At 47.1% G+C, this 19121-nt stretch overlaps 1 long non-coding RNA gene across 1 annotated transcript in view; it reads right to left on the bottom strand.

Annotated features, from left to right (window-relative positions):
• Positions 1–14412, bottom strand: part of LOC144824496 (uncharacterized) — a 34404-nt gene extending 19992 nt beyond the window's left edge. Inside the window, exon 1 of the long non-coding RNA XR_013608983.1 lies at positions 14336–14412. This is a non-coding gene — a long non-coding RNA (uncharacterized LOC144824496). The remainder of the gene's footprint in view (positions 1–14335) is intronic.
• Between the last annotated feature and the right edge of the window lie 4709 nt (positions 14413–19121).

Genomic DNA, 19121 nt, shown 5'->3' with positions numbered 1-19121 from the left:
CTGACATACTAACGTTGGACGCAACTGTAAATGCGTCTTTATTATCGACCATGGAGGGAAAATGCATAGAAATAATATATATATATATATATTACATGTTGGGGAACACGTAGGGACACATAGCAGGGCAAAATTCAATTTTCCTCAGTTGCACAAATACTTTACACATTGCTTCTTAAATTAAGCCTGACTGCTCTGTGCCTAGCTACCTGAGGGTGAGCACATGTTAATTAACCTGACTAGTATTATGGTCCCAGCTTGAACAAGGCGCTTACCTCTGCCAAACAGAAACCCAGGTCCTAACAAGTGTCTTTGGTAAGTTTCTCTATGGTACCTTAGCTGTGTTTCAGGGTCTTCATTTCTATTTCCAGAGTTCTCCCGGTGTTCTTTGGCCTGCCTCTTTTATGTTTTTCTTCTGGAATCGAGTTGAGATCTAGTCTTGTGATGGAGTCTTGTTCTCTTCTGATGGAGTGTCATATCCTTTTCCACCTTCTTCTCACAATTATGTTGTCCATGCTCTCTTGCTTGCATCTGGTGAGCAGTTCTGTACAGCCAAAATATGTGCAAGGTTCTTCTCAGGTTGCTGGTGTGGAAGGCTGACAGTTTAGTAATGCCAATTTTGTTACCCATCAGCATTGTGATCCATACAAAAGTGTGGACAGAACGCAGTTCTGGTAAAGCCTCAACATGGTGTTGGTGCTGTACTGAGATGACCTCTACGCATTGTTCAGCATCCTGAAGGCATTCCTTGCCTTGTTCATTCTGCACTTGATGTCACTGCCTGCCCCTCCATCATGTCTGATAGTACTGCCTGGGTAGGTGAACTCTTCAGTCATGGGTAGGTCCTCTCTATCCACCTTGATTGGTGAAGGGTTTGGGATATTGAATGGCATGACATCTGTTTTCTTTGTCTTAATCTTCAGGCCTACTTGCTGTGTTTAGATATTAAGCAATTCCCTGCATTTTCTTTTCCTGCATATGCTGGTGTGTGTGAGAGAGTAAAGCTAAGTTGTCCAGATAGTCAAGGCACTCCAGTTTGGAGTATAGAGAATAAGGTCCATCTGATGCTTCAGACATGGTCTTCAGTCTTAACCTCATACAATCTCAGAATTCTATTTGCACTAATACATGTGCAGTCGGACTGCCAAGCGGCAGCAGTCTACCATGACGCCACCAAGGTGTTTGACTCCCTGGATTGGCCATAGCTTTTGTACGTGCTAAGATGCCTTGGAATTGAGTCGCATTACCCAGTTGATGACTCGGTTGAAGATCAACACTGACATTCCCATACCTGTTTCACTCAAGTCTTGACTTTGAAGCTAGACTCACTATCCCCCACCTTGCGGGTAAAACTATCACAGAAGCTATTGATGAGGAGAATTCTCTTTTGAGATATGCCATAGACTCTCAGTATACACCATAGGCTATCATGGTGAATAATGTCAAAAGACTTTCTCAAAATCAATTAAATTGATTTATAGTTGTCTCCACCACTCCATGCACTGTTCTATGATGTTGCGTAGGGTAAAGATCTGATCAACAAACCCTCTGGCTTGCGGAACCCAGCCTGTTAGTGACTTAACTTCTTGTCCACTGCATCAGAAATGCACTGTTTAATGCTTTTGGCAGGCTCTGACTTGAGTGGCATTTGCGAGAAGTCAGGCTGCCCTCGGGGCGCAGAAGCTGGTGGTGAGTGCGAGAGGGGGGCGGACGAAGATAGGCCTTGACTGGGGTATCGGACAGTGTGCTCCTCTGGGCAAAACGCCGGGGCAAGACGCTGGTGAGGAGAGAAGTGATGCATCCGACCCGCGCTTGGCCCTGATGCCAAAGTCTTCCAACATATGGGGGCCATTGTTGCAGAGCAGGATGCAGAAGGCCAGGCATCTGCCCTGGCAAGAGGGGCTGCTGTCTCAGAGGGAGGGGGGGTCCTGCCTCCGGATCTGTAGTCTGCTTGTCTCATAGCCTCTGAGAAAACAGTTCGAGGATTTAGGTAAGCGTGTGGCTTTGGCCAGGCACCTTCAGCACACCAGCAGCCCTAGAGCCCTTGGAGGTCGAGCTGAGTGAAATAACTAGCCTGGTGCTGGCTGACCCATTGAGCGCAGCTAGATTACATACCACTACAATTTATTGTGTAACAGGGACCCCAGTCCCAGAATGACACTTAAGCTACACAGCTTGCCTGATTCCTTCCAATCTGGTCCCCAGGAGTAACAGCGATACACTTTGGGGTGTGGCAGGATCGACATCCTTGCCAAATCGCGCGGAGGTCATCACTCCCCTGAGTGCACGTCCACACAGACTGCTGGAGAGCCACATGACAGGGCTCCCTCACGCCACTGTAGTGGTTGAGCCACATTTACACCTGTGAATCGGCTTCGATCCTGGAGGCTGGGGACCCACTACACTATACACTAGCGCTCTCTCCTGGGAACGCTTTGATGTGAAAACATAGAAAAGCAGGACGGACGATAAGCCAAGCTGCATTTCAAAACCCAGTGTTGCGATGAACAACAACTACCCAATGCAGACCCATAACCAGATCTCAAACAATTACTAAAATGAAACATAGCCTTGAAAAAATCGACTCTCTAATCACATCTGTACAGAACACCCAGATCATATGAAAGAGAGAGTAGACACTCATGGAGATCCTCTTGGACAGCTGGAGCAACCGGTGTCGGAAGATGCTGCAAATATTCAAAGGGAGAAATTGTTACAGATGGAAAAGGTCCTGGTGGTCATTTAGGTGAAAAATTAAGACGTGGAAGGACACTCATGTCTGAACAATCTGCGGATTCTAGGTGTTGCGGAATCAATATACTATGAGAGAATGGAAGACTATGTGGAAAAAATGCTAAAATATCTCTTTGGAGAATCAACATTCATTCCACTGTTCTTGGTGGGGCACTGCTGGCCCGCCCAATTATTGCACACCTATTCAACTTTAAAGATAGCGATCTGGTCATCAGGCTGGTGACAGAACAGCAGGAGGTGCAGTATGAGGTCAATAAAGTGTCTATATTCCCTGATTTCACAATGGCAGGGCAAAAAGCCTGCAGAGATTTCCCCCCTGCCTGGCTCATTGCAAAAAAGCCAGAATAAAATATAATCTACTCTATCCAGCAAAATTGTGCATACTGTTGGATGGCAAGCCGTACCTGTTATCTAATCACAGCCAAGCCACTCAGTTCCTCTGCCAGCAGCTGGATCGCTCCTCGAAGCCTGGGTCAGCCCCCATCAAGAAAATGCCGATATGATGAACAAAAAGGACTAACAGTAACAGTTTGCTCCTCTGGAAACAGAATAAAGATGCCTGTAACAATACCCAGGAAGTAACAATGCAACACAGATGGTGATAGAGGCTTACCTGTTAGCCAGTGGCCTAATATAAGCCACACTCTTGGTCATTGGCCAGCTTCTGCCTGACCACCAACTCCTCTGGAGAGTTGGGCGTTAGCTGGGCCCCGGCATCTCCACTACATATTGGTAAGTCCCCTTAATGTTGATCGTACTGTTGATAATGTGGAATTGCATGTTTTTGTTGTTTGGAGTGAATGTCCCCTAGTCTGTCAAGCTGGGGTGATCTCTGCGAGTGCTGGTAATGCTTTAGAATGGTGCTTTAAAAGTAATAGGTGGGGGGTGGGTTACATTGGGTCTCTAGCCTGTTGGGGAAGCCAGAATGGGTAGGGAGAGGACATCAGGATGGGAAACAAAGGGGCTTTGCTGGCATTGCACAGCACGTTGATGGCACCGACTGGACATGCCCACACAACAGCTGGACTTGGAAGTACCCACCTAACACACTAAGCTCTAACACCTGCACATATAGACCACAAACCCATAACTAAAACACAATGAAGATGGTTACATTTCTGTCATGGAATACCTGGTGTCTCAATGACTCTAGGAAATTTAAGCACGTATTGGCTAATGTCATCAGGCACACAACAGATGTGTGCTTCTTACAGGAGACACTCCTGCCAACAAGGACAGACAACAAATGTTGAGCTATATGGATGCAACATAAGTTTGTATCCTCGTGTTCAACGTATGCCCGGTGGAATAGCAATCTTAATCTGGTGCAACTCGCCAATTCGCCTGCGCAGAACACAGATAGACCCAGCGTGGACATACATTATAGTGCACGTACACCATTACACCCAGCCAATCAAGCTGATTTGCACTCATGGTCCCACCACAGATTATCCCTCGTTCCTCCATGACCTATGACTCCCGATACAAATGATGGGTCTTGTTGCAATCATATAGGGTGGCGACTTCAATGCAATACTAGATGCACAGGTAGACAGGTCTGGGGCCAATAGGAGACCACACCACAGAGGAGCCCAACAGCTTCAGAATATAATGGATGAAGGGCAATTGGTGGACGTCTGGTGTGCTAGACACATGGACGCCCACGAGGGCATATGTTACTCCTCAATTCCACAACACACGGTCTTCGTTAAACTATTGGTTGGTGCCGAACAATTTTGCTGCTTGGACCATCGCTATTGAGCTTAAAGCTAAAACACTATCAGATCACGCTCTAGTTCAGTTGGAGATAAAGCCTCCTAGATTGCAGCGCGGAGCATTCTCTTGGCGACTTTTGGGAGGAGTGTTGCAGGATTCAGTTTTCAGGGAAGAAGCGGTGCAATTGTTTGAACTCAATGAAAACTCAATGGGCAGTGCTGCTACCCTATCGGAAGCCTACAAGGCGGTTATACGGGGGGCCTGCATAGTGAAAAAAGCGGGGGAACTGAAGGTTATCAGGCAGTGACTAAATATATAAGAGATTAAACTGTGAAAATTGGAGGGCACTGACGACCCACATGCAGCCCCGCAACAGACCTGTCACGAAGGCCGAATAGCCTAGAACAGGTCCCGATGGGGGCTATTGTGTTGATATTGCGGGGATGGCTGACGGGAATGGTGTTGTTGTGGGTGGGGGGGTAAAAGCAGATGCGTAGGATGACCTTATGCCAGGGTTCCAATGGGACGTACACTGTGCTGTGCTCCTCTAGAGCGATCTGATATGCCGCCCGGCCTCCGGGATGCGGGCTAAAAGGCTGTGTACAACTGTGAACTGTTATTGGCTGGGGGGGGCCACAAGTGCACTGGCTGTTTACTTTTTCCTACTGTTTATAACTCTGCAATAAAATATAATTTAAAAAAAAAAATGCAGCCCCGCAACAGACTGTCCAAGCTGATCTTAATTATCTAGGCAGACAGGCGACAGCCCAGATATACATAGAGAGAGAAAGGCCTGGTCGAACTCTAGCAGCTGTTATTCGTCAACATGGGGCCGCATCAGTGACCTCACGGCTCACCCTGCCTGGAGGGTGTAGTGCCATTGAAACCAAATACATTTAGGCAATACGTAGACCGACCCATAACAGTGGGGAAAATTACTGCAACAATTCAGTCCCTCCAGAGTGGCAAAGCCCTGGAGCCCGATAGGCTATCGTCCCAATTTTATAAAGAATACACCCCCCTCCTAGCCCCAGACTACAGGCAGTCTACGAAGAGGCCTTCACACAAGGAGAATTACCCTTTTCAATGAAGGAAGATCTCATGATGACACTACCCAAACCCAGCAAGCACCTTAACCGCATGCGTGCGGCGGCTTTTTTTCGCGCTGTGCGGCGTTTTAAAAAAAAAACCGTGTTACATGACGAGCTGAGCTCGTCATGAGGATGCGAGCGGCGCAACTCATGACGAGCTCAGCTGGTCATGAGCATGGAAGGGGTTAAAGGGGATTTACTCTAACAGGCCCTTCTCCTTAATTTACACAAATAAGATTCTAGCAAAATTGATAGCAACCTTTAATTCCCCTATTGATCCATACTCATTAGTAGGGGGTTTGTCAAGGGAAGATCCACCTCACACAATCTCAGAACTCTATTTGTACTAATACAACAGGTGCAGCTGGACTGTCAAGTGGCAGCAGTCTTCCTTGACGCCACCAAGATGTTCCATACAGTTGCATATCATGGAGTTTGCAACAGTACAAACCATAATAAACATACACCCACTACCTGCAAAACATCATCGTTAGTCAGAACACAGTTCAGAGGTATCATATAGTTGGAGCTCACAACAGCACCACACTCTTCATAAAACAATATAACACTTCATGAGAACACATAATACATTGAGTGACAGCAACATTTATCATGTTAGAGTCGTAACTATTGATTTAAAAACTGGCTAACCAAATAGGTACAGCTTCAGGTTTTTTTTTTAACATTACTAGATAACAAGAGAGCTTAATCTACGATACAAATAAATTCCATGGCAGTGGTGTCTGTGCAATAATCAACCACCTATCCAACACCACACATCCAGTCTTGTTTAAAGGGCAACTGTGGCTCCTAACAAGGCTTCATACTTCCAATTGCCACCACTGCACACTTATAGCCAGGCAATACACATACCAATCCTCCCAAATGACATGTAGCCAAAATTGTAAAAACCTTTAGATACACACACCAAACAGCACTAACTATCAGAACACATATATACTCAAGTCACAGATCAACTATACACACACAATGCTGATGCCACAACTTAAATAATCAGAGATCAGACTTTGATCTGTGACAGAAATCTCAAGACCAGACCATGAAAGTACCTGAATTCCAATAGTGCTGTGAGGTTATAATATCAAAAGTACTAAAGCACTAAACACATCTCCTTAATATCAACACAAAATAGCATGATTCCCTGGATGCAAGGATTACATTTGTGATCCTATGTACCATGTAGAAAGCATACTTTGATAAAGCGCAACATATCTGCAGAAACTGGCAACCCCTGATACACCCACTTAGAGCCCATCATTTAACATCTGCCTAACGGATCACTCAGTGGCCATCTAAGAGGAAGATCATTTAGGGACATATATACAAAAAGTGGGATTTGGTATTTACTAATGTAAGAAAACGTACCAATATCAAATAGCGGTTCCATGTGGGTCGCAAATTGACCTAACTCATGAACATTAATGAGGTAAGGTACAGTTTGAGATCCGTTAGGAATGATGGCAATCACAGGGATAGTGGCCTGCTGGGTTCAGCAGACCACCATGTCTATGACTGCTTTGCAATAAAGCAATCTTTTTTTTTTTTTTTAAATACAGCCTGTTTTCCTTTAAGGAGAACGGGGTGCGTTTCAAAGAAAAAAATGAGAGAAGTGTTATTTTTTAAGAGCAGCAAATGAATGGTCTGTTGGACCTCTGACGGCTCTTAAAAAATATTTATTTTAACACTCTCAAAGGGGAAGGAAGTTCCATGGAACCCCTTCCTCTTTGCGAATGGGATGTCACCTCCTTCCAGGTGTTGGTAAAATATTAATATTTGCAACTGGAATTCGGTCATAAAACATTAATACATTACATTCAGATTTGTTATTTGGAAGGGACGACCTAAACACGCCTCTTCCAAATACCAAACAGGTGTGTATTCTCAATTCCAAATTGCTATTCTGTAACATGCTACCGAATTTTAATTTGGGAATGATACAAACCAAAATACTGTTTTGCATTCGCAAACAGGTCGATTATGGGTCAGTTATTCGAACATTAGGAATACCGATTTCCTAATTGCAATTATTTCCGAATGGCAATTAGCAGCATCGGATTGGGATCACAATTAGGCCCGGGCACTCCCAAAAAAGCATCCCACATTCACAGATCGTCCCTTTCATTTATCACCATCTGTTAGTCTCATTGGAATCTGGCCGGTTATTTTATGTTAATTTTTTGTAGTTTTATATAGTGTGAGCTCGGCCCTAAGGTTTTGGAGCAATGTACATGAGCATCACTTACGTTACACAATTCATTCCTATTTTAGGTATGGCGATTAAGTGATTTGCTCAGAATCATAGGATGTTGAGCTGATACATCGGTAGCTCTAACTAGAACGCCACATAAAATTTTATGCAACCCCACTCTCCCCTCCCCAACAAGGCCTACAAGACACTGGGGCCTAGGTGACAACACCTGGCCCATAGAGATGCCACTTCTTTACTCACCCCCTCCCCAGCTGACTATAGCCTCAGGGCGCCAAAGTGAGAATGCCCCAAAGGCCATAGCAACACTTGGACCCCGGCCTCAGTTTATAGTATGGCAGGTGAGTGACCAATGTAATGGCGTCACATTACAGTGGCCTGGCAGAGACTGGTGAAGAAATTAAGTCTCTGGGTCTGGCTTATAGAGGCCCAAAAACCAGCCCCCAAGTGACCTCGAGGCATTGGCCTATCGCCCAATGCCCAACTGCCCGCCTTTGCAATCTGACCGTGGCAATTGGGGAATTGGTATTTCTAGGGCTGTATTACAGATGGTGCTTTGCGCACCCCCCGGCCACTTTGGTATTATAGAAGGGGATGCACATACTTGAGTGTCCCCTACTATAATACCGATAGTGGTGGCGCAATTAAAGTGCCAGGGCTATCAACAGAGTGTTTCACTCATTTGCATAGGGGCGTGCCCCGGGCAAATGAGGGAATTCCTTTGACTCTGTGCCCATGCCATATTACAGACGGGGGCGCAGCCAAAGACACCCCTTTGAAACTGCAGGCAGGTGCTACCTGCACTGTGAAAACATGGAGCTGCTGCACTGTGCTTTCATATGAACTGCGCTGGCCCCAGGGCAGTGCGAATTTGTGGCTGCCCTGGGGGCAGCACATACACCATAATGGGGCGAAAACAGTGATAATGTCTAATACAGCCCCATATGTATTATTTTTTTCCCCAAATAGCAATTCCTAGCTGTGGCATCGTTCTAGTTGTTGGCCGAGGGCGCAGGAACCGGAAGCCCACATACCGGAACCGGAAGGCGGCCATGTTGTGTGGCGCCGACCGGCAAAGCGAGCGCACGCAGATCCCGGCGCTCCGGGAATATATACATAATAACCCACAGCCTGCCTCTGTGCTTCATTTGGGGGTGAAACCTACTATTTTACAATGGCGACGAGGCAGGATTGAGGCCAGTAACAACCATGCTGGTCCCGCAAGAAGAAAAAAAAAACTGAATATCTCCACACCAGCACTGGGGAAGTCCCGAATCCACCGTGCACCCCAGCACAATACTCAGGCGTCGTCCCGGAGCGCGGCAGAGGACGTCGGACAGTGCGCCTGCCAACGTGTTGCCAGTACGACACCCCACACACACACTCTCCTGTCAGCGTTGGAGAACGAAGACTCCGCCCACGTAAGAGGCGGCCGAGGGGAACAAGCACGGGGAAGGGGCCATTAACACATGGGCTGATGCTAAGTGACTTCCCACCACGAACGCAGCCAAAGAAGGTAGCGACACCCAGAGAGCAATATCCCTGCAGCCAGGCACGCTGGCGAATCGGCAGGAGAGAGGTGAGGCACCCAGCAGAGCTGACAGCGGTAGACCACGCTTAGACAATACCTTAGAAGGAGCCACAGGTGGGGCTAGCGACAAGGAGAACAACGAAGAAGACAGCGAGACCAGACAGGCTCCAGGCAGCCCGCCCAACCACGTGGTTCCCGCCCATGCAATCCCAAGGGGCGACGGCAGGATGGCGACACCATCCACTTCCCTCACCCACATGGTACCGTTCCTTTCCGAAGAGGGGGGAACCCACGATGCCGTGGGAAGACTGGAAGAGATACTTCCTTAATTACTTGGAAGCCTTGGAGGACGAAAGCGAGGCCACCTACACGAGCCCAAGGAGAAAGAATATACTATTGCACAATTTAGGCCCAGAGGGATTGAGAGTATACGACACCATAGTCAAAGGCACCAGGGACACGACCGACACAGATGAGTTCCGGCATGCCATAGAAGACCTAGATTCACACTACAGACCTGTGGTATGTGTGGCCATCGACAGACACAACTTCTTCCACAGAAAACAAAAGAGTGGTGAGACGGTGGATAAATATGTGGCGGCTCTGCAGCAGTTAGCCCTCACGTGTAAATTTGGTACCCTACACGACGAATTAGTACGTGATCAAATCATAATGCATACCACGAGCACTCACGTGCAGGAAAAACTGTGGGTAAACGGAGACGCTGCCTTGAAAGAGGTATGGGCCATGGTGAAGAAGGCAGAGATGTCCAAACGGTGTGCGCAGGCAGCCAGGAAGGACGGCGGAGGCACACAAACAGTATGCAGAGTCATGGTACACAACAAGGGAGACAAACCCAGACATCGCGAACCAACGAGAGATCCGGACACCAGGAGAGGCCAACAAACAGGAGGAGAAAACCCGAAGACAAGCAGAGGAGGAAGGCCCAGCTGCTACAGATGTGGAAGCACGAATCATCTGGGCAACGACAAGGTGTGCCCAGCGTTCCGGGCGAAGTGTGCGTTCTGCGGCATATTTGGGCATTATGAGAAAGTGTGTCGTAGAAAATCCAAAAGACCCACCGTCAAATACATAGACCAAGGAAACCAGGAACAGGAAGAAACGCAAGAGGAGGAAGAAGATCCGGATGAACTCCTCTACATCGATGTCCAAGTCCTAGAAATGGGAGGCAAAGAGTCGGATAAGCCAAGACTCGACATGCACATGTGTGGGGTACCGATTGAAATGATAGCAGACTCGGTAGCCCCCATCACGATCGTCCAGAAACAAGTATGGGAAGAGAAGTTCATGACTAAAGTGAAGGCAGAACTGCACCCCATGGACGTGAGACCTGTCACCTACACTGGTCAGAGAATACCCATGCTAGGGTATTGCCCGTTACTATTCGAATTCAAGGGGAGACAAGCCAACTGCAAACTATACGTAGCAGAAAAAGGACCATCGGTACTCAGCTGGAAGGATCAAGGTGCCCTGGGCATCCTATTAAATGCAGGAGGCATAGAAAAGGCGTTGCTCATGGACATGGAGAAAGAACAAGGAGAGGAAGCTTGGCGGAGAGAATACCCGAAGGTGTTCAGTGGGCAGATCGGTGAGCTGGTCAAGTTTAAGCACATGATACGGTTGAAGGAAGGAGCGAAACCCGTCATCCACAAAGTCCGGAACATACCATTCCGTTGCAGAGAGGCAGTGCAAGACGAACTGGACAGATTGGAGAAAAGTGGGGTGATACACGCCATAGAGAGCGCTGAGTGGTTGTCGCCCCTAGTGGTAGCCCAGAAGCCCAACGGGAAGGTGAGGCTATGCGTAGACCTCAGAGAACTTAGCAAAAAAAAATTATTAGACAAATTCCCGCTCCCACGCATCAACGAGATGTTGGCTATGACAAAAGGGTTGAAGTGGTTCCCGACGGTGGACCTGTCATCAGTTTATCATCAAGTGAAACTCCATCCGTCCAGCAGCCATCTTACATCCTTTATAACACCATTCGGATGTTATAAATTCGTGAGAATGCCGTTTGGACTGGCATCCGCAGCAGCGGTATTCCAAAACTTGATGCACAGACTCTTTCAAAAAGTGGAGGGAGTTCAATTCTTCCAAGATGATATCCTCGTAGTGGGAAAAACCAAGCAAGAACACAATGAAAAACTCCATGTCGTGCTACGCACATTACAAGAGAACGGACTCCCGGCGGAATGGTCAAAGTGCAAGCTCGGGGTCCCCTCCGTCACCTATTTGGGTCACGAAATAAGTGAGAAAGGGATTGAGCCTTAGAGAGCCAACATGGAGGCGATAAAGGGCGCACCTACCCCAGCAAAAAAGGAAGACGTCCGAGCATTCCTGGGGATGGCTGATTTCTATAGCAAGTTCATCCCCAACTTCGTCAGAAAAACGCACTCCCTACGCCAATTGCTGAAGGAGAGAAACGGGTTCAAATGGACCGAAGAAGAACAGGAGGAATTCGAGACATTGAAAAGGGAAATGGGAGAAGCCATACCACTCGAAGGTTTTGACCCAAAGGCAGATTCCATACTCACCACTGATGCCAGTGACCGAGGCCTGGGGGCAGTATTAATGCAAAGGTCCGACAAAGGAGATCTATCAACAGTCAGCTTCGCGTCCAGATCCTTGGCGCCAAACGAAGAGAAGTTTGGCGTCATTGAAAAAGAGATGCTGGCCGTGGTATGGGCGATGGAACGCTTTAGACAATACCTGTGGGGGGCCAAGTTCGTGGTCCACACAGACCATAAACCCCTGATAAAGGTTTTAACGTCTAGTGGACATGCGCACGCCACCCCGAGAATAGCCAAAATGACATTAAGACTATTAGATTTTGTGTATGAGGTGGAGTATATACCGGGGCATCAGAACAAGGTGGCAGGCTTCCTGAGCAGGGCAGCAGCCATGGAAGGAGCAGAGGAACAGGAGAAACCTGGATGGGAAGGCTACGTGGTGGCGACAGTGCATGACATGGAGCAAGTGATTAGTGCGCAAGAGTGGGCAGAGGTCTACAGGCTGGACGAGGACTTGGAGGCTATCAAAGGATACGTTACTCATGGGTGGCTTGAGAAGAGGCATCTGAAAGAGGAATTGAGAAGATACTGGGAGGTGAGAGAAGAGCTGTCTCTGGGGGAGGACCCCCTTTTCCTATTCAGAGGAGACAAGGTAGCCCCCCCCCCCGAGGCTTAATTGAACACTTGATGGCGTTGTTGCATGAGGGACACCAGGGGATCACGAAAACCAAGGCCCTGGCCCGACAGGCATACTGGTGGCCTGCGATCGACGCACAAGTAGAAAGGTATGTGAGACAATGTGACTCCTGCTCCAAAGCGGACAAATCCCAAGTAATGCTGAGACCACAATTGGAGAAATTTCCCATGCCAGGAGGACCCTGGGAAATGGTGTCCATCGACATAATAGGGCCAATCCTGGACATTGAAGGGAACCAGAAGTACGCTATTGTGTTGATAGATAGGTACTCCAAGTGGCCGGAGGTGGAGGTGAAGGACACAGTAGACCCGGATGCAGTGATCGCGTTCTTGAATGCAGTGTTCATAAAGGAAGGAATCCCTAAGATCATAACGTGCGACAATGGGCCCCAATTCGTCTCGGCCAAATGGGAGGCCTATGTGTCCAGAAACGGGATTGAAGTAAAGCACACCCCCATCTACCACCCGGCGGGAAACGGCCAGGTGGAAAGGTTCAATCGAGTAATCATGGGGACAATCCAGGCTGCAATAAATGATGGACTCGATTGGGAGAAGGAGTTGCCCAAGATGCTATGGGCCTACCGCATAACGCCTGGAAGCACAGGCTACAGCCCCTTTAAGGTGTTAAGGGGAAGAGAGCCCTTCACCAAGGACAATATCGCGTGGAGGCAAATGGTGCTGCAAAGCAAATGGTCACCAGCAATAGTAAGGAGGAATCTGGAGAAGGTGCAAGAGACATATACTGAACAGTTCAACAAGAGACGAAATGCCCAAGGAGTGGCACTTGAGAAAGGTGACTGGGTGAGAGTGAAGATAGCGACCCTGAAGAGGAAAGGAGAGAGCAAATTCACACCGCCTCTACAGGTCATTGAACCTTTTGCCCTGTCAGCACTACTTAGTGACGGCAAAGTTTGGTCACAGGACAGAATGGCCAAATGCAGCAAGATACTGAAGTGGACGACGGGAGCAGGCGAAGACATAGAAGGAGACGCAGAGAGAAGGGAGGTGGAATGTAGTGAAAGGGGACAAGAGCAAGTAGACGGAAGGACACCGCAAGTGGAGGAAAAGGAGACCATGTACGGCGGGAGCGACAGAGAGAGCGTGGAAGGTGGCAGTGCGAACAGGAAAGGAGAAGGTGAGAAGAAAAACGTTGGAGAAGGTGCAGGAACAGAAGCCCGAGGAAGGATCGCCATAAAGGACACGCAAAGAGACGAGAAGGTAGAAGGAGTAGTGAAGACGAGAACTGGAAGAATCGTGAGGACTCCCAAGAGGTTTAAGGACTATGATATGGACATTAAGTAAGAGATCGTTTCCTTTATTCTGTTGTTGATTGTATAAAGGGGGGAGATATGTGGCATCGTTCTAGTTGTTGACCGAGGGCGCAGGACCCGGAAGCCCACATACCGGAACCGGAAGGCGGCCATGTTGTGTGGCGCCGTCCGGCAAAGCGAGCGCACGCAGATCCCGGCGCTCCGGGAATAAATACATAATAACCCACAGCCTGCCTATTTGGGGGTGAAACCTACTATTTTACACTAGCAGGTCCCAAATTGGCCTGCCTCGTGAATATTAAAGAGGTAAGTCGCAATTTGCTACCCATTAGGAATCTGTTCCTGGTGGGGTCAGCGGGCCACCATGTCTGTGGTTGCTTTTTAACAAAGCATTTTTTTTTTCAATGCCGTCCATTTTCCGTTCCCACTTTGCTGTATTCCTCAATCACTGCCAAATAACCAAGTAACTAATAAACGCAGCGCTTTATGAAAATAAGAAATACATGCCTTAGACTAACCAATCATGCGAGGCAGTAACATCCTGCCTGTCACGCCCATCAGTGCAAGCAAATAGCTTTAGGGACCTGCCCGAAACAGTCCTCTCCTTCACGCTCCAGAACGTCACCTCTGCGTCAGCTGCTTAGGAGAAACGCGCCAACAACGCGCGAACAAGACACTCTTCAAGTGATGGAGTTTCAACAAAACTTTTCTACCTACAAAACTACATTCTTTTTGCCAACATTTCTAAACTCACTAGAGTACTCGCGGAACCTTCATTTTTCCAATTTATTTTTTTCAGCTTTCATTTTTGATGCCACTTAGGGAAAATAAATCACATAATGTTTTTCAATAATACATTATCTGGGACAGGGTTTCTGAGACCTCTTCCTGTTGGCCGGGGACATCTTCTTACGCCATACATCATCAAAGCTCCGTTGCCCTGGTGATGTATGAGCGCGGCGCCTGATCAGAGCGGCGCGCTCCCATGATGCATGGCTCGCCAGCCTAGTGTCAACTGGCAAGAACGTTTCCAGGCCAGCCGGTGAGATTTCATTTATTATTTTGAACGTGAACTATTTTGAAGCATTTTTTTTCTTTTGAAGAACAGTCGTTGTTGAACGGGAGTTGCGGTAGCGCCGTTGGTAGAGACTTCAAAAGCAAGTCCTCGCCGAAACAGATATTGTGTGGAAATTAATAACAGCGCTGTCACATACCGCTCTGTCACTCGTCTGAGCGGTTACTGGAGAAAGTCTCTTTTTCTTTTTTTTTTTAGCCTGTTGGCACACCACTCTGATACTTCTGGTTTAAGTAGGTCGGCCTTGTTCGTTCTTAACTCTGCCTGATTTATTTACCCGCCTAATCGCTCATGAGCCATCTGAGGATATTTTGGCGGGTATGATTAGAATGCACAGATATAAGGCATTTTGGACAGGTCTGGTAGTCCGCATGTGTAATGATGTACAGGCTGTACAATAAATAATTAAGAACCTACTGTTGAACGGGAGTTGCGGTAGCGCCGTTGGTAGAGACTTCAAAAGCAGGTCCTCGCCGAAACAGATATTGTGTGGAAATTAATAACAGCGCTGTCACATACCGCTCTGTCACTCCTCTGAGCGGTTACTGGAGAAAGTCTCTTTTTCTTTTTTTTTTTAGCCTGTTGGCACACCACTCTGATACTTCTTCTGGTTTAAGTAGGTCGGCCTTGTTCGTTCTTAACCCTGCCTGATTTATTTACCCGCCTAATCGCTCATGAGCCATCTGAGGATATTTTGGCGGGTATGATTAGAATGCACAGAGATCAGGCATTTTGGACAGGTCTGGTGGTCCGCATTTGTAATGATGTACACGCTGTACAATAAATAATTAAGAACCTACTGGACGCCTGGAGTAAGTTATTGTAGCATGTACCATCGGAATTTTTAAGGCACATGTTTCTGACCTTATTCAGGTGCAAATGTGCAATTTTTTTTCTAAGTTTATATAAGGAGACCTACCATAGTTACGGGTTTCCTGGTGTACACCCGGGAATTTTGGGGAATTCTATTCGCAGCATAACTGCAAATGCTAGGGTGACCAGGTTTGGAAAACTGAAAAACCGCATATTCCAGAAATATAGAATGAGTACAACAATTTTGCAACGACCAAGAGACACAGAATTAGCTAACCAACAGCGCTCACCAACATAGAAAACACGGACGAGGCACTAAGAGAAATTAAATGCAAGTTTTATACACAGTATCAACTGTATTAACTACTTTTTGCTATTTCCTAGGAGCTTCTAATTCTGCGATGGATCACAAGTAAACTTTTCGTGCTGTATGTTCAGCCAATCCTCTCTGAGAACATGTGCTACATTTTTTGAAATTTCCAGGGCTGGTGTTAAAAATCTAGGGCTCTTCCAGCAAATCCTAGATGCTTGTGAAAGGGACTGTGCCAATTTTGCTCAGCAATTTCCTGATGTCTAACACTCAATGGTCCTTTTTTGCAGGATGAAAGTGTAAAGGGGAACAAAAGTTCCACAAATCAAATCTAGGGTACAGTGTAACAAGCGTGGCTACACAATAACTCCACCAAATGAAGGTCAGTCAACTTAATTACAAGTTTAAAAATAGGTGGACATACACCAATCTCAGCATTAGTGTATAAAAATACAGAGAAAACAGAAGGAATCCAAATATCCGAAAGAAATTCACTAGAACAAAAACAAGACATTAAGTTATATAATTACTACATACACAATAAGGAAGCAAAAATTGAGATTTCCCTGCATTAGTAGTTCGTTGGAGAAAAGCATTACTTTCTATCTAATCCTACTCTTCTAATGTGTCATCCTTATTCTAGAATTTAGATCAAAAGATTAAGAAAAGGTGTCAGTGCTTATAGGCTTCCTAAAAAGTCACTTTACCATCATATGTGTCAAGCAGTGTTAAGCCACTAACAGGAAAAATGTAGCACTCAAGTGCATTCTATCTAAAAGGCAAGATTGAATGGGCTGCCTATCTCTCTCTACTACGCATCATATACCAAATCTCTTTCAACAGATGTCCAACAATTCCTCTCTCAAACTTTTCGACAATAAGCTCAACCACGTTGTTTTTTCCATGATGTTGATTCCTATCATGGCCTTCTCCATGTATACTTCTTTGAAACAAATTGTCCTTGGTCTCTTCTTCTTCTCCCATGTGAATACACCTCCTTTCACCTTATCTTCGCCAGACTATGCCAAATGTAGCTTCTTCATACCTTGACTGTCCAATGAAACAATGACCCTATTCTTCACTAACAAAGCGTTGGCCACCTGCAGTGTAAAGTTATTTATTATTTTATTTAAAACATTTGTAAAGCGCGACTGTCACCTTGCAGGTATCCTGGCGCTGAGAGGCTTACTCCTGGGTTAGAAGCGATGGGAGTAGATTAGGGGAGTGATATTGGAGGGGGAGAGCTAGGGGAAGAGCCATGTTTTTATTCGTTTCCGGAAAGGCAGGAGCTGTGAAGTTTGGCGAATGTCGGCAGGCAGACTGTTCCAAAGCTTAGCAGCAGCTACTCTGAACGATCTTCCTCCGATCCTGGCTTTCTTAAATCTGGGTACTGTTACAAGGCGGGCGGTCGCGGATCGCAAAGTTCTGGTTGGGATATACCAAGTAAACATTAGTTGTAGGGGTCTTGGTCCTGATCCGTGTAATGCCTTAAAGACCAGGCAAAGGGCTTTGAAGGCAATTCGTTGCTTCAAAGGAAGCCAGTGTAGCTCGGCTAAGGCAGCAGTGGCCGAGGATCTCCTGGACCATCCAAGGGCCAGTTTGGCTGCTGCCGACTGGACTCGTTGGAGTCTGTCCAGCAGTACCGTAGGGGAGTCGAGCAGGAGGGCATTGCAATAGTCAAGGCGACTAAGAATAGTACACCTGACTATCTCTGCTCGGGCCGGAGGTGGTAGTAATGGCAAGATTTGACGTAATGAGCGCATAAGAGCCGAGCAGGTGGCGACTGTTCTTGTTACCTGTGTTTCCATGCTAAGTTTGTTATTTAGCATGACGCCCAGGTTGCGAACACTGGCAACAGGTGGCGGATTATCTGGGTTTTCCGGGGGCCAGAACTCCACAGGCAGAAGGCGAGGAATTCGGCTTGCAGGACAAAACAAAACCTCGGTTTTAGAGGAGTTGAATTGGAGAGAGTTGCGGTGTAACCATCCTGCAGTGTCTCTCAGGCAGTCGTGGAAGGCTTCTAAAGTAATGGAATCTTCCCCCTCCCAAGAGAAAATGAGCTGGGTGTCGTCCGCATAGTTTACTGTAGTCATGTTATGGGTTTTGATTAAAGTGACCAGTGGTTTTAAGTAAACATTAAAAAGGATCGGACTGATAGAAGAACCCTGGGGTACACCGTGGGGGACTGGGGAGAAGGCAGATTGGAAAGGGGGGAGAGATACAGCCTGTTTCCTATCTCTGAGATAGGAGTAGAACCAGAGCAGGGCTGTGCCGTCAACCCCCGCCTCTCTCAACCTCTCTAGCAGGATCACGTGGTTGACAGTATCGAATGCGGCAGACAGGTCCAATAGGATCAAGGCCACAGCTTGCCCCTGTCTGCACGCACGCAAAGTTCTTCCATGGCAGTAAGTACTGCTGTTTGGGTGCCATGGGCTGGACGAAATCCGAATTGGAAGTCGTCCAGAACGTGATTCTGCTCAAGGTAAGTTGACAGACAAGTGCTGACCCATCGTTCCACTACTTTCGCCGGAAAGGGCAGAAGTGATATGGGGCGAAAGTTGGAAAGGCATTCTGGATTCAGAGATGGTTTCTTCAGTAGCGGGGTGATGAGAGCTTGTTTCCAAGGGTTGGGCACGAGTCCACTGCAGAGAGATTGATTACAGATCCTCCGCAGGGTGTGGAATAGCTCGTTCCCACATGCTTTCCAGGTTTTCGGGGGCAATGGGTCAAGGGGGGACCCGGAGGTGATGCCCTGTGCCAGTCTCTCAAATTCTGCCTCGGGGATCTGGGGGAAGGCCAGGAGACTTTCCCTGGGAGGGCATACTAAACTGGGATAAAGGTTGGTGGGAACAGCTCCTGGGGAGTTTAGAGTGTTTTGCGATGGAGGAGTTGCCAAGTTGTTAATTATGGTCTTGATTTTGTCCATGAAGAACTGTGCGTCCATAAAGCACAGAAATATGTAACATTTCTACCAAACTCACATGGAAATGCAAGCATCAATTCAGAAGCATGAGCATTCAATAAATGTGTTCTGAAAGAAGTCCTACCACATATGCTAAAATAATAAATGCACCAAGTTAGTTATGATTCACGATTAACATTTCCA

Source organism: Lissotriton helveticus, chromosome 3_1 (assembly GCF_964261635.1).
Source record: "Lissotriton helveticus chromosome 3_1, aLisHel1.1, whole genome shotgun sequence".
Lineage (NCBI taxonomy): Eukaryota > Metazoa > Chordata > Amphibia > Caudata > Salamandridae > Lissotriton > Lissotriton helveticus.
Note: the sequence above shows the minus strand (reverse complement) of the source record. Positions and strands in the feature narration are given on the sequence as shown.